This window comes from Anser anser (assembly GCF_964211835.1).
Source record: "Anser anser genome assembly, chromosome: 6".
Lineage (NCBI taxonomy): Eukaryota > Metazoa > Chordata > Aves > Anseriformes > Anatidae > Anser > Anser anser.
This window is the reverse complement of record NC_139726.1, coordinates 6933483-6947281: the sequence shown is the minus strand read 5'-3', so window position 1 is coordinate 6947281 and position 13799 is coordinate 6933483. Positions and strand designations below refer to the sequence as shown.

Sequence of the window (13799 nt, the reverse complement as noted above, 5' to 3'; positions counted from 1 at the left end):
CAGTCAATGAACTTAAAATAGTGGTGACCTATTGCTCTTTTGGCTGAGGGAGCCACGCAGCTGGCGTGCCTGAGTAGCAGCAGCAGAGCGAGGTCGCTGACCAGCCGTGTTGTGTGTGTGCACGCTCTCGGAAGCTGCATCTGCTGAACTTTCTGCAGGACAAGGGGGTAAACATGAGCACACTGCCACTGCTAGCTCTCACGCTGCCTGTCTCTGCGTCCGCTTGAGAATTCATGGGGATCTGGATGAATTGTTCCAGTACGTAGCAGCCACTCCCGTCTGCCCTCTTTTCCTTCTTGTCAATATCAGCTAGTCATATTAGATGTTTCTGGTGTGAAAAAGGAGAAAACAAGGGGTTAGTTGGTATCCAAGAGCATGCAGCTTCTTCTGGAAGACTCAACTTGTCTGTAGTCTGCTCACTACGCGTGCTCTTCAGTTAAAAGGCTACGAGACTTGAGACTCAGAACTGACCCAGTGGTCTGCCTGTGGGCTGCAGCTGATCTCTGATACAAAATATAGGAAGTTCAAATGTAGTAATTGGAAATATTTTTCCCCATAATGTGAAATTTAAACTGAAATTCTGCTACAAGAATTTTCAGATCACTGAAGCTAAAAATGTACAGAGATTTTAGGAAGGAAAAGATGCTTATGTCTCCATAGTAAGTTTCAGGGTGAAAAGTGGTGGATGACTTTTTTTTTTTTTTTGGTAGGGTTAATTTTCTATTTGCTGCTGTTTTTGTACCCTGAACTGATTCATTGTGGAATCGGATCCCACGCAAGGGAAGTGGTGGGATCATATTGCTCGGATCAAGACTGACATTAGTGGGACAAGGCATTACATCTTCTTACCAGTAATGCGAAAATGCATTTTTAGAGATCCATGGAAAATATAGTGTCTGGCATGGAGGAAAGGCAAAACATTTATCAACTGTGGGTTTTTTGTTTTGTTTTTTTTTTCTTTTTTAATGCTGGCCACTGTCAAATGAAGGATACTGTGTAATATGTGCTAGGGTCTAACGCGGTGTGGAAACACTCATATTTCTAATGGCATAGAGCACAACATTGTAATTTACTTAGAGAAGGAACTACAGTCTAATCCTTGCTACACAGAACTTGTCAGCTGGGACTCCAGGCTTTTATTAATGGCTCTACCTTTTGTGCCCTGGATGTCTGCAGGCAAGTCATTTAACTACCAACTTAAGGCTTTTTAAAAAAAGATAACATTGCGTGTACTTGAATCCAACAGAACCTTGAACATTAGATGATCTCATATGGCTAGGATTAGGAAAGATTCATGATAAATTAATGTTTCTTATTTTTATTTTTTAAATCTTTGGTTTCGATCTGTTGATAAAGGTGGCCTCAGATTACCTTACATTGACTGTGACCACACAGTGCCCAAGTGCAGAGGAAAAATGTTTGGTGTGAGCTGCTTGGCCTTCTCTCGCAGATGCAGAGTTGCCTTATATTACTTCACATTTACTACAAGGCATTACTTCCCAAAGGCTGACCATGTACACCTTTTACCTCTACTAAATCAAAGTGATCTGTTGTTGTATTCCATGTCTTTTCACAGCACTATCTACTCTACTACAGTTTCTGAAACTGTAATGTGTGCAAAGTATTTTCCTTTTGCTGCCAGCAAGAAATTTCTGGTGGTGGTGTTTTGTGAGGCTGATGGAAACACTGCACTTTGCAGCTTTCTCCATGGATGCTGAGGTTGTTGACCTCTATTGAGAGAGTTTGTGGGATAGCAGCTGAGCCATTTTTGTCTTCTGCACACCTAAATTTTGCTCTTGATGTTGACAGTTTCATAGCTCCAGTAGGATAGAGCTGTCATCAAGGGAAGTTGAGATCACACAGCATGAAATGGTCCCTCATTTAAAAGACACTGAAGGAGGGTTTTGGACATGGAGAACAAATAATTTGACCTTACTGAGTGCCCACAATGAGATGAATGAAGGGGACTGAACATGTAGATGATGATGGTCTTACAGTGGTTTGCACTGGATTGAAGACTTAATGAAGTATGTTTCTGAGGCATATTTCATAATCACATATAGGCACAAAACCTTGGGCTCCTCAGATCATTACTGTAGGAATTTCTATAGCAAAGTTCTAATCCACTGGTGAAGAACACTTCTATTACTGATCAAGGGAAAAAAGGTTTTACTACCTAGGAATTCATAGATAGGAAAAAACATACTTATTACTTAGCTTTGTATTTTGGCTTTAGTATAGAACCTCTGCAATCCAAATTGAAATGTCTTTACCTGGGTTTAGAAGGAACGTATGCCTGGACTAAGTTTGTTAACAAGGTAGTGGGGATGTAGTTTGTGCAGAAAATCTCTGTTTTGCAATATATGTACAAACTGAATGACCTCGGTATTAAGAGTGCCCATCTATAGGTGCCTGCAAAGCAAATTATCTGTCAGTTGATCCGGGAAAAATTCTGAGGCTTCTCCTCAAAAAGAAACATGGGATATTCTCACAAACATACAAACAAATTCACAAATAATGAGGCCCAATAAATAGAATACAGCTTTGCAGAGGGAGCATTTGCAACAGGCATAAGCTGACAGAGAAATTTAGAAGTGTATGTCAGCCATCCGGGGTTACTGCTACGCGTGAATTTAACCACTGATTTTCCGAAAGCTGTGAGCAGTCAGGGAAAGTACTAAGAAATCTTGACTTCTAATTGACTTGTGAAAATTGTAACTAGTTCTGGTATATTGCTGCTAGTTAAGTACAGGGTGACAAAATTAAATAGTTCCTTTAAATAAATGTCGTGTATCAAATAAGATCTTTATGTGCTTATGGTTATATTTAGAATGCTTAATGAGTACTGAGTGCAGAAGAGATTATATTTAAACAGAGAGTACCTTGGGGAAATTTCGGGGTGTGAATTAATATACTCTGTAAAACTCAATTTTACAGTTTCTGGTAAATTATCTTGCCATGGATAGTAAGGAATTCAGAACTCAATTTAATGAACTCATCCCATAAACTGTGCTAGTGTCTCTTGTCTTAAACCCTGGAAATTAAGGAACATCAAAACAATGACTTCTGATAATCCTCCCCAGTAAGGCTTAAATTCCTGCAGTGAGTCCTTTGCTGAAGTAGCTGCTCTGTAACAATGAGCCTCATACAAAGGCTCCCTAGGGCAGGAAGATAGGCAGGATGCAGGCTTGAAAGTTTGCTGGCCCAGTCGAGATTTTTTATAGCCTTGGGCTAGGCAGCACCAGCTAATTGGGGGAGCTGTTTAACTGACTCTCCTCTAGACAATGTTTCTCTATCTGTGTTTAACCTCAAGCTCTTGGCTATACCAGCTGGCATCGCTGCAGCGCTTCTAAAACAGTCAGAAAGCTGAAATCAGGGGATCGGTCTTGCAGGTAAGAGTATGTCTCAATAGAATGAAAGCAAAGAAGTGATATGGAGCTTTTGTGTAACCTTCCTTTTCCTCTTGCTACAGCCAGCTTGATTTCTTTGCAAAGCAATATCTGCCTACTGCTGCCTGCTCAGCGCTGCATCTCCACAATAACCCCCCTGTTCCTCCTCCTGTTCCTCCCCCAGTCCCTCATCCTGAAAAATCCCCACCAACTTACATTTCATTCTGAAAGAAGGAACTACACACATTAGACCCAAACATTTTCCTAGCTTCCAGTAACTAGCAAATACATCAGTATTGTTAAATGGATTTTTATAGAGAACTGGGACCCACCGGCGAGTTGTTTTGTTTATGTGCCTCTTGTCATGTAGTGCATGGCCCTTTTTGTGTTTGTGTCTCTCAGAGGTCTGTAAGAACCCGCTAGCATGTGGAATTTATAAGCATCTTTTGTAATGCTGAGTGCTTTATTTGAAAGCTCACACTACATATGACCAGTGACCATTTTATGATCACTCTGCAACTTGAATAAAATAAAGAACCAGACAGGAGGGATGGCTCTTATCTTACACTTCTAATTTAAGAGATTATAATTCAAATTGTGATTGAGAGTGCAGAGTTAAAATGGAAAAGAAAAAAAAAAAAAACAAAAAACAAAGCACAGGAAGAGTAACATCTTACAACAACATAGTATAAATGAATCAGAAATAATTTGGGTTTTATAAACATACAAGCTGATCATTCAGATCTTTAAAATAACTTTATTGTCCTGTTGCATTGCTGAGGGTGGAGATTTGAAAGGGAGAAAAAGCTGCAGTGAGTAGGTTCCACTGTCCTGCCCTTAATGTCTGCAAGCACACAGGCCTTGCTCATCTCTAACAATAAAGCCCTAATGTGGTATCAGAGGAGAAGAGAGGACACCAGCAGCCTGCCTCAGATGGCACCCCTACTTCTGTGGTGTATGGTTTCTGACTCAACCAAAAGGCTGGTGGTGACAGCAACTGATCCCAACTGCACACAACCCTGGTACCCTTTCTGCTTCTTACCTCGAGACTTCGTTGAATTGTATGAAAACTGATTTGGGCTTACCCCTTGAGCTATTTCTTGGTATAACTTATTTAAAAAATAGTCATTTCAATACTCATACACTGTTTATCTGAGCAATAGTAGAAGCAAATTTCAAACAAAAAACCCTCTGTCAGACAAATCTGTTAAAATAACATTTTCCTTTTCCAAAAAGCTGCTTTTATGCCTCTGTTTTTCAAAGGCATAATAGGCATCTACTCAAAGCCAATCTGTTCCTTATGGGAACACATCCAGCTCAGGCTTCTCACTGTGTAATGTCTTCCTGCCACTCTTACCTGGGAATGTTTTGAACCACGCTACATTTCTGTATGGACACAAGAGATAGTGAGAGCTCCAACCTCTTCATTTGTACTCTCGGAGTTGACAGAAGAGTTGAATGGTTTAATTGATCCGTTTGCTTGGGTTCCAGCAAAATGTCAGTGATTCATATATTCTGCAAAGCTAACTAGTATAATAACTAATGCTTTTGTTAACGTTGCTTGCAACCTGAAAAGGTTGGTATTTAAGTTACAGTTCCTTCAGTGTGGTCAGCAGCAGCATAGACAATCTCACGCAGTCCACTTGACTTGTCTGTGAGATACGTCCCCAGACATCTTAGCATCAAACACAAGTGGATGCAGTGCCAATAAGAGCACGGCAGTTCAAGTAGCTTCTAAGGAGTGGGTGCTCTCCTTTAGGTTACTAGGCTGATTAGGAAGAAGTAACTCAAGTCCAGACAACTTGAATTGCACGACAAGGCACACTTAAAACCACATTTGATAAGAGTACTTGCACAGCAGAGTATACAATAAATGCAAGCTCCACAAGCAAATCTTTCTTTTTTTCTCTCATTTAAAAAAGAGGAAATTAAGTTCCAAAGGTCACACTGATGCTTACATAACTGAAACTTTTGTAAAATTTTGAGTTTTGCAAAAACATTTGCATGTTTAACAAAACCTCCTGTTTGCAGCAAATGCTGGGGGGTTTAGGACCAATGGTACTGCTATTTTCTTCTTTGTCTTGTGAAAACATTACTGTATGTTTTTACAAATGCTCTAGATAACCCAGTGTGTATAGATGGTGGATATAGTATAGCTTTGGCTTTTTCTGACTCGGTCATGTTTACTATACAGCCTTAATTTTTAACCCACACAAGGCTTTTTACATTTAACTTTACATTTAACGGTCTAGAAAGCATGGTCTTTTTTCTATGAGCTATAATAATCATGGTTGCAACAGGTATTGAGTGCTTCATAGAAATTATTGTGTTAATCAGAATCTCTGGCATCTTCATTGTGACAACAAGAACAATGATGCATTAATAAAGAATGAAATATATATTTTGGGTATCAAGAAAATTTTAAATAGTTATCTGTACAGCTGTTTCAGCTACAAGCTTAAAATGGGATGGAAATAATACCTATTGAAGCAGTTAAGAGATTTCAGATATTGCAGGCCCAACATGTACGAACTCTGAGTAAGAACCTACATTCCAGCAACATTTCCTATTGCAAGATTTCCAAGATTTTGATGAGAGTTCAGAACAAAAGCTGTTCTGTTCCTCCTGGGGCTTACGTCACCAGTTGTCTTATTATTCTTGATACTTTGCCAATCATATTGTAAGCTTTGAGAAAGGGATGAAAAAGCAGCTTTTCTCCTTTAAAGAGATTCAAACTTCAAAATCTTATTACTGTGACTATTAATTGCAGAAGAGGACAGGCTGAAACGCCAGCTGTAGAGTACAGTCGAGGTACTGCTGACAACATTTTTATGTGGTTCCACATAATGGCATTTCTGTATGGTGACCTTAAGGTTATAAATGTTCCCATGAATGTTAGTTTTTTGTTGTTTTTTTTTTTTTTTAATGGATAGAAGTAATGCAATGATAGGATGACAGGAGGATGGGATTGGAAACAAATCTAGTATGACAAGCAATCTTCATTTGTTAGTTTTCTTTCATAATCTGTCATTTTGGAAATACTGACTGCTTGTCTTTACAAAATTATAATTATTTTTAACACTTTTTTATGCAAATGTATTTGCTTTAGTCCTTTGCAACAGCCTCAAACTTTGAAGCAATTCAAAGAGGTACAGTCTTCTATGCATTAACTGTGTTCAAACAGAGTATGCCTAGGGGACAAAATCCAAGGAAGAAACTGCAGCTGTTTCTTTAGTGGAATGTACTTTAGTACGTGTATCTGTGGAATAGCTTTGTCTTGAGAGAAATGCATTATTTGTATTTGTATTTGCATTTTATTGTGCTTATAAATACCCTTTAACACAAACTTTACCATGCTACAGAATAATTTAGCTGGGAAACTTGTTTCCAGCTCTTCATCTGCATTTAAAAATTCAATTTCTAAAGTAGTCCTGCAGTCTCTTTGCCAGGACACGTCCCCAGAACATTCTCCCAGGGAGCAACAGGGACTTTCTCCACGGATGCATGTATCAAGCCAAAGAGGCTACCAAGAAAAGCAGCAAGATTTCCTAGAAGCCAAATGGCCTGTATACTGCACACTGCACACATTTATTTCTTGTCTTATAAGTTATGGGTAAGACATGTGTGTTTTGAAATGTTTGTCACACAAAACCTTGATCCCCAAACTGAATGGTGAAGAAGAGATGCAAGTGTCTTTAGAATTTTCCCTTCACTCATAGTTTAGCTTCTGTTTTCTGTGCTACGGGACTGATTGAGCAATCTTGATCTATCTATCCACAGGCCTTTGTTTGAGCTTTCCACAGGTTAAATTTCTCAGGATCTTGCCAGGTTGTTTCACTGTGGACTCAGTATTTTCTTCAGAGGTATTTTTTGCAGCCATTTACTGACTTTTTCATTTAATCGGGCCTTCTATTTAAAGAGTCATTGGTAAAGACTCCACTGTTTTCTTCCATTTTTAAAATCATCTTTTCAAGCCACTTCTGATAGCTTTATGTATTATGGCAAAATTGCCTGTGAAGATTCTCAATACAAACTGAGTAATTCTGGATTCAGCTATATTTTCTTAACTAAAGGCTTCAGAATTGTATTTATTATCATTCGTCATACCAGTCTTGTCCTATAAGGTTCCAATTTGTAACCAAAAATGATATATCAGAAGTTCAAATTCATGTATACAGAAGTTCAAATCCATGCATATTATAGCTTTTCCACCTCATTTGATGCATAGCCTTCAGCAAGAACTGAAGTGGAAAAGCTTTCAGTGGTTTTGAGTCCTATGCAAGGTACTTGTTCTCAAATTTTCTGCATACAATCATTTAGAATTTTTAATATTAGTATTATATTATTTGAGACATTGTTGAAATGTTAGCATTCTTACTCAGAAAACTATCAAATATAACAAATGGACTTTCACTCAGTTTATGTCAGATTTCTTTGTTTGGTTGTTGGTACTGTTCAGAGCCAGAAATGAAACTGAAAGCCGGCTCATGGGAGAAGCAGTCATGTGGAGTCAAATCTTTTTCCCAGGACCTAAAGCAAAAACACACTTGAGGGCTGAACAATGAAGATAATTTTCCCCAAGAAAAGTTCTAAGGATAGGTAAAATCATGTAAATCAGGCCACAGAAGTATTAAGATGATTTTAAGGATAATTGTGGTCTTGATACTACACTTTCCAAATTTTTCCACTGTTATATAAAATACTAGAAGCAAGCAATGAAATTGGTTTATTACCACAATAAATTAACCTAAAAGAAGGACTTAGAAACCATGGGTCTGAATCGTAATGTTGGTATTAATGGTGCAGGAAGGCAGTGTTCCTTGTGTAATAGTGCAAGTTTCTAAAATATGAAATGTCATGCTTGCTATATATTTCATAGATGGGAGACAAATGGAACTACATAGCATGAAATATTAGGGACTAACAGAATCTTGTACAAGCATTTTGTAAAATTATAAAGGTTAAAAAATGTAATCGCAGTAGATAAGATTAATCATAATTAAATCTAGGGAAAATGAGGTATTTGCAGAGTTTATTTCATTGTATTGACCTTCTTTTTATCATACGCTACTTAAAATGTGTTGTTGAGGACTGGCAGAGGGCATGTTGCAGCAAATGATCAAAGGGAAAGGTTTTGCTTTAAGACCTTACCCAGTGGGGAAAATGTGTATTAATGGTTTTGAACTCTTGTGTAGCATTTTACTCGTATATCTTAAAATGCTCTGAGAAGAAAACTTATATCTCTGTTTTACAGATTACGAGATGAGGCCACAGAGAGTTACCTAACAGTGTCATACTGAAGATTATGAAGCCAGGAGCAGAACTGAGAGGAAACCCTAGATCTCTTTAACTCCATCCCAGCAGAAGAGAAAAGGTACCAACCTATTTACATATTTCTAAGTGGCTATGTTAACTATCCTCAAAATAACTGCAGTTGTTTCTTGACAACAAGCATCTTTTCTGTTGTTCATTTTGATAGCAATGATTATATTAGTACAATTAACTGTGGAATATTTTAGTTAAGCAATAAGCCAGGTTGCAGTTGCATTAAGTTTGACAGAATTCTTTAAAGGACTTCTGTATGGGGTCAAGTAAACCTCCTCCTCCTCTTTTTGTTATTATTATACTTACTCTTTGTTTGGGTAGTGTCTGTAATGTTCTGGGCAATTTCCCAACATAAAAGAAGGCAATATTTCCTTCCCTAAGAGGTTACATGATAAAAAAAACAGGCAAAAAGATAAAGAGTAGAAAAGGTCAAAATAGAAACCGCTAGTGTTCTAACATCTCGTCACGTTTAGTGAGTTTATTGAGTCACTGAGTAACCTCCAAGGACACCAGTCTGGCCATGATCAACCTGAAAGAAGGCTCATCCCATTTTTAATTATTTGCATGCAAATGACTCTTGCCCATTCTTAAGATAGTTCTCTTATTTGCCCTAGCTGTTGATTTGGGAGGGTAATGAGCAAAAACTATGCATTTAAATAAGGTTTAGGCATGCAGCTCCTACTGATGATGAACCACTCTCATCTGCTGCTCTGTGCATAGCAGCTCAATATATAATTACATATATTGTGTGATTTTTTTAAAAGTGTGAATGGGTGCTAATGTATTAAAAATACAAATCAGTACAAAGAGGTAAAACCACACATTCAAGCAGATTGTTAGGAACCCAGTTTATAATAACATTACAAAAGATTAATATGTTAAGAAATCACAAATATTATAGAGATCAGAAATGGTACATATTATCTAGGGCTTTTAGATCCTCAATTCAAATCAAGTTTAGAACTGCACCAACCAAATGTTATCATTTGATTGTTTTTCACAAGCCTTATATCAAAGACATTTATTGGTCTTAAGTTGCCTGTCTCATGAAAACCATGACTGCAATAAAATCTTGTTTTAGCAGGCTTCACAGATGCCATTAACTTACTCTTGTCTAGATTTGGACACTTGGAAACTCTAATAACTACTTTTTGGGGATTCTGCCTGCATATACACCATGTTTAGATGGGCTACCATTCTTACAAGCACTATATTTAGGTCAGAAAGCTGTGTATTTATAAAATGCAAACATCAGAACAGGGCCAACAAAGTACAGTGATTCCATTTCTGAGCTTAATGGTTTTTGGAAGTTCAAAACTCAACCAAGTATTTTGATATTATTAATTCATGTATCTATGATGGTGTTAATTATCCATATTACCCGTAAGTTCTCTAATATAAACATTGCATATGTTTACATATGTATATCACATACCTCTTGGTAATGGTATAAGGTATTTAAAGCAACCAATATTTTCCACATTATTCCTTTGTTGTATCTTTAGCTGCCACAAAAGGTACACTTTCTCTTGTTACAACACACATTAGATAGATAAAATCAGGACCAGCAAGAAATAAACATCAGAAAGGAACAGTATGCTTATTATCACAATACCGCATAGATAAAATCTAACAAACATGAAGGCTGGAAGAGGGGAAAGAAGATCTTTCTAATTGCTTTACAAGTAGGGTTAGATACCAGATCAACGAATACCAGCTCAACAAATTACAAAATAAAAACCCCATTGCAATGTTAAAAATGCATAACAATTTAAAACAAACAATAAGGTAAGAAAAGTAGTAAAGAAAAGTGTAAAGGAAAATGACATTTTAATGATTGTCCTTGAGTTATGTTTCTCGTGTAAGCTGAGTACTTGTAGATTTGAAATACATTTCTCAAAATGAGTCTCTTGCTGTAATTTGTTTCATTTTAACTGTTCACTTCTTGTACGTTAGGATCTGTGTAGACTAGGGGTTTTTTGAATCTGGGATAAAAATGGTTCTTTTGAAATGTTGTAATTACCTGTAACAGACTTCCAGTTTTTCTGTACTGTCTCACTTCTTGCTTAGATACTAATAATTTTGTTTTCCAATTTTCTTTATGTATAACAGAGAGGTTTCAAAATCAATTTATGTGAGGGTTAGCTGTAAATTGTCACAGAAGGAGCTGCTCTCAGCTTTTTAGAAAATGGCTAAAACCTAAGTATTTTCAGTGTTAGTTTTCAGGAGGATCAGTGAGCTGATCTTGTTTATCCTTCGCCTGTATGATCTCTAGAGCCCGCACAAGGGAAGTGGTGGGAACACGCAGCTGGAGATAAAAGGAAGTTGGATTGCCCTGTTCAGGAGCAGTGCAGTCTCAGATCAGCTTAAATTGACTGTGAAATCTCACTTTTAGGAGAGGGGGAGATCTGCTGATTTACAGAGCAAGAACATTTGCCCTGATGTCTGATTTCTGCCTTACATAGGCTTAACTTTACATTAACTTTGCTGAAGAGAGTAGATTTAAAATTGCGGGGAAGCGCTAGGAATATTTTTAAAGTTAGGAAGATGGTTATATCCCTCACGAGAAACAAGTAAATTTGCTGGGTGATACGTTAAACAGCTTTTTGATTCCTTTCATTTCCACCTGTATAGGCCTCCTGTTCATGCCTGGGCTGACAATCGCGTCCCTTCCCAGAGCAGCGTGCTGTGACGGAGCCTGGCATGTGGTGCTTCCCTCCGACCCAGTCCTGGGTCCCTTGGGAGCTGTCAGCCCTTGGATGCTGCTGCATGGCATCTCCCCAGGGCCATGCCAGCACCCACCCATGACCCATGGGCCTAGCCATAGTCCCAGCCCGGCCGCGGCCTCCACTGCCCGTTTGCTGTGGGCTCACAGCGGTGAGATAGGCCCCAGCCGGTGCCTTTAAATAATGAGAATTACCACAAAGTGCCTTCCTTCAGCTGTTCAAAAGTATCTTGAAGCCCATGTGGATCACATGCTGTCCCTTGGGTTTTTTGATTTTGTCATCTCATGCTTCTGGGGAGATCTGTTTTCACGGTAATTTTGCGTGAAACTAAATGCATATTTATTGCATTTATTAAATGTGCCCAAAATTACTGTTGGCCAGTCAATAACTATCTGCTACAGCTATTTCTAGGGGAAAATAAATCAAATTGATACGTAGGCAATATCTTTGGTCAGTAAAGTTTAATATTTAATGAAATTATTGAAGTATTCTTACTGTAGTATAGGTTTTGTTATTAAAAGTTACTGTTGGAAGCATAATTTATCCTGTTTAAATTGCCTTTCTCTTTACATCCGAAATTAATTTGTATACTTTGTCTTAGAAAATATCTTGCACAACATAGGTGTTTTGCAGAGACATCTAGTTTGAATAGTCTGAGATGTTTTTTTCATTGTTTCTGGATGGGGGAAAATTCTTTGTCTGTCACTCATCTTCGAAACAGAAGCAACACTTCAGTGAGAGTGTCCCGTCACCTTCTCCTGTCTCCTTTTGTTTATCTGACACCTTCGTGAGACATTTGGAACCCTCCAGCTCCATATAAAACATTTGCTTGGCAGGTGAGGCCTCCTCTTTCTTTGATGGATAGAGCACATGTGAAGAAGAGTTGGACACATCTGACTGTGTCCTGTATTCCTGGGGATCTTCACTCTTCTGTTTAATTACTTTTAAAAATTATTCTCCCTGTCCTTGAAAAAAAGCAGCTCCAAGCTCTGTCTCCTGGAAGTGTTTCAATTTCAAATTAGAGCAAAATAACATACTGCTGCGATTGCTAAATGCTTAGTACCTCACATTTCTGCTCGTTCTTTCTGTCTTCTGAGTGGTCTTTGCTGGGATTTGGAGCCAGCTGTGAAGTGTGCTTTGTACTGTGCATATGCCTAGGAATAGTCCCATCCAAATTATGCCATTTCAGATACAACAGCAGAAACAAGAACACTGCTGTTTTCTGTAGTTAACAGAGATTAGTTTTTGAATGTTTACACAGTCTAATTATGGGAAAGGATACAGAGAGAAATAAAATAAGGAAGAATGTTTGAGGTCCAAAACTTCAGAAAAGTCAGTGGTACATATGTGCCTTTGGATGTCTATTCAAGTTACGTAACAGAAAAATGTGGACAAAGCTGCTTGATACATTAAAAATGCCACCAGATATTATTTTCATCATGATTTATACAGATACACACCTAAAACTTCCACTGCTGTTGTTCAGTGCACTGAAAAGTAGCTGTTCTCATTATTTTGTGCAGGCAAATCCGTAGCTGGCCTCTTGCAAATCATGATTTTTTTACTATGAAGATTTACATTTTGCCCAAGACTATTCTTCAGGCTACATGTAGTCCAGTTTCATGGAGAGCAGCATTTTGAGAAACTGGGAACGTATCAGTAAAATGCACCAAGAGTGTGTTTACACATCTGCTAGTTATTGAATTGCTCCATTTGGTCAAGTGATGGACAGGCATGTTTTCAGAGTTTGAAGATGCTGGGTTCAAATCCTGCTGGCTCTTGGTTGGAAAAAAACATTGTGATTTTCCTGGAGGATCTCAAAATGGGCCGTGTCTGCCATGTTAGCACTGTCCTGTGGGAAGTGTGCCTGCTGTGCCACAGAAAAGCTGAGGAGAGAGCTTTCTTCCAGGAATTTGCAGATGCCAGGACATGGGTGGTGAGGTGGGTCGACTGAGCGCCGGTGACATTTTCTTGCCACTGAGTGGCCCAAAGCTTGCAGTGGGAAGTAATTGCAAGTGGCCTGACAGAGTTGTCTGTCAGAGTTGTCTGACGTTGTGGCTTGAAATTCGAGCTTGGTGTTAAGATGGGATCTGTTTTGATAGTCTGCATATTAGACATTGCTAAATAACGCTCGTGGCTTTTTTGAAACACCAGAAAAGCTGACAGCTACCAGGGGTGTAAAGTAAGTGTACATAAGTATGTGTGCATGTTTGTGTGCAAATTATAAGGCAAAAGCTGGTCCTTAACTATGCGATAATACTGAGTTATATCTAAGCCATCCTATTAGTGTGCGGAAGGAAAACAAACTTTTATATAGAACTTAATACTTACAGAATACTGTGTGAAGGACCGCAAACCT

General features: G+C 38.3%; 1 protein-coding gene across 2 annotated transcripts in view; it reads left to right on the top strand.

Moving 5' to 3' along the window:
* The first annotated feature begins 1583 nt into the window (after nt 1-1583).
* THSD7B (thrombospondin type 1 domain containing 7B) overlaps nt 1584-13799 on the top strand; it is a 454300-nt gene continuing 442084 nt past the window's right edge. For both annotated transcript variants that reach the window (XM_083841253.1, XM_083841254.1), the window contains exons 1-2: nt 1584-3392; nt 8644-8763. The gene's annotated coding sequence lies outside the window, so the exon portion shown is untranslated. The remainder of the gene's footprint in view (nt 3393-8643; nt 8764-13799) is intronic.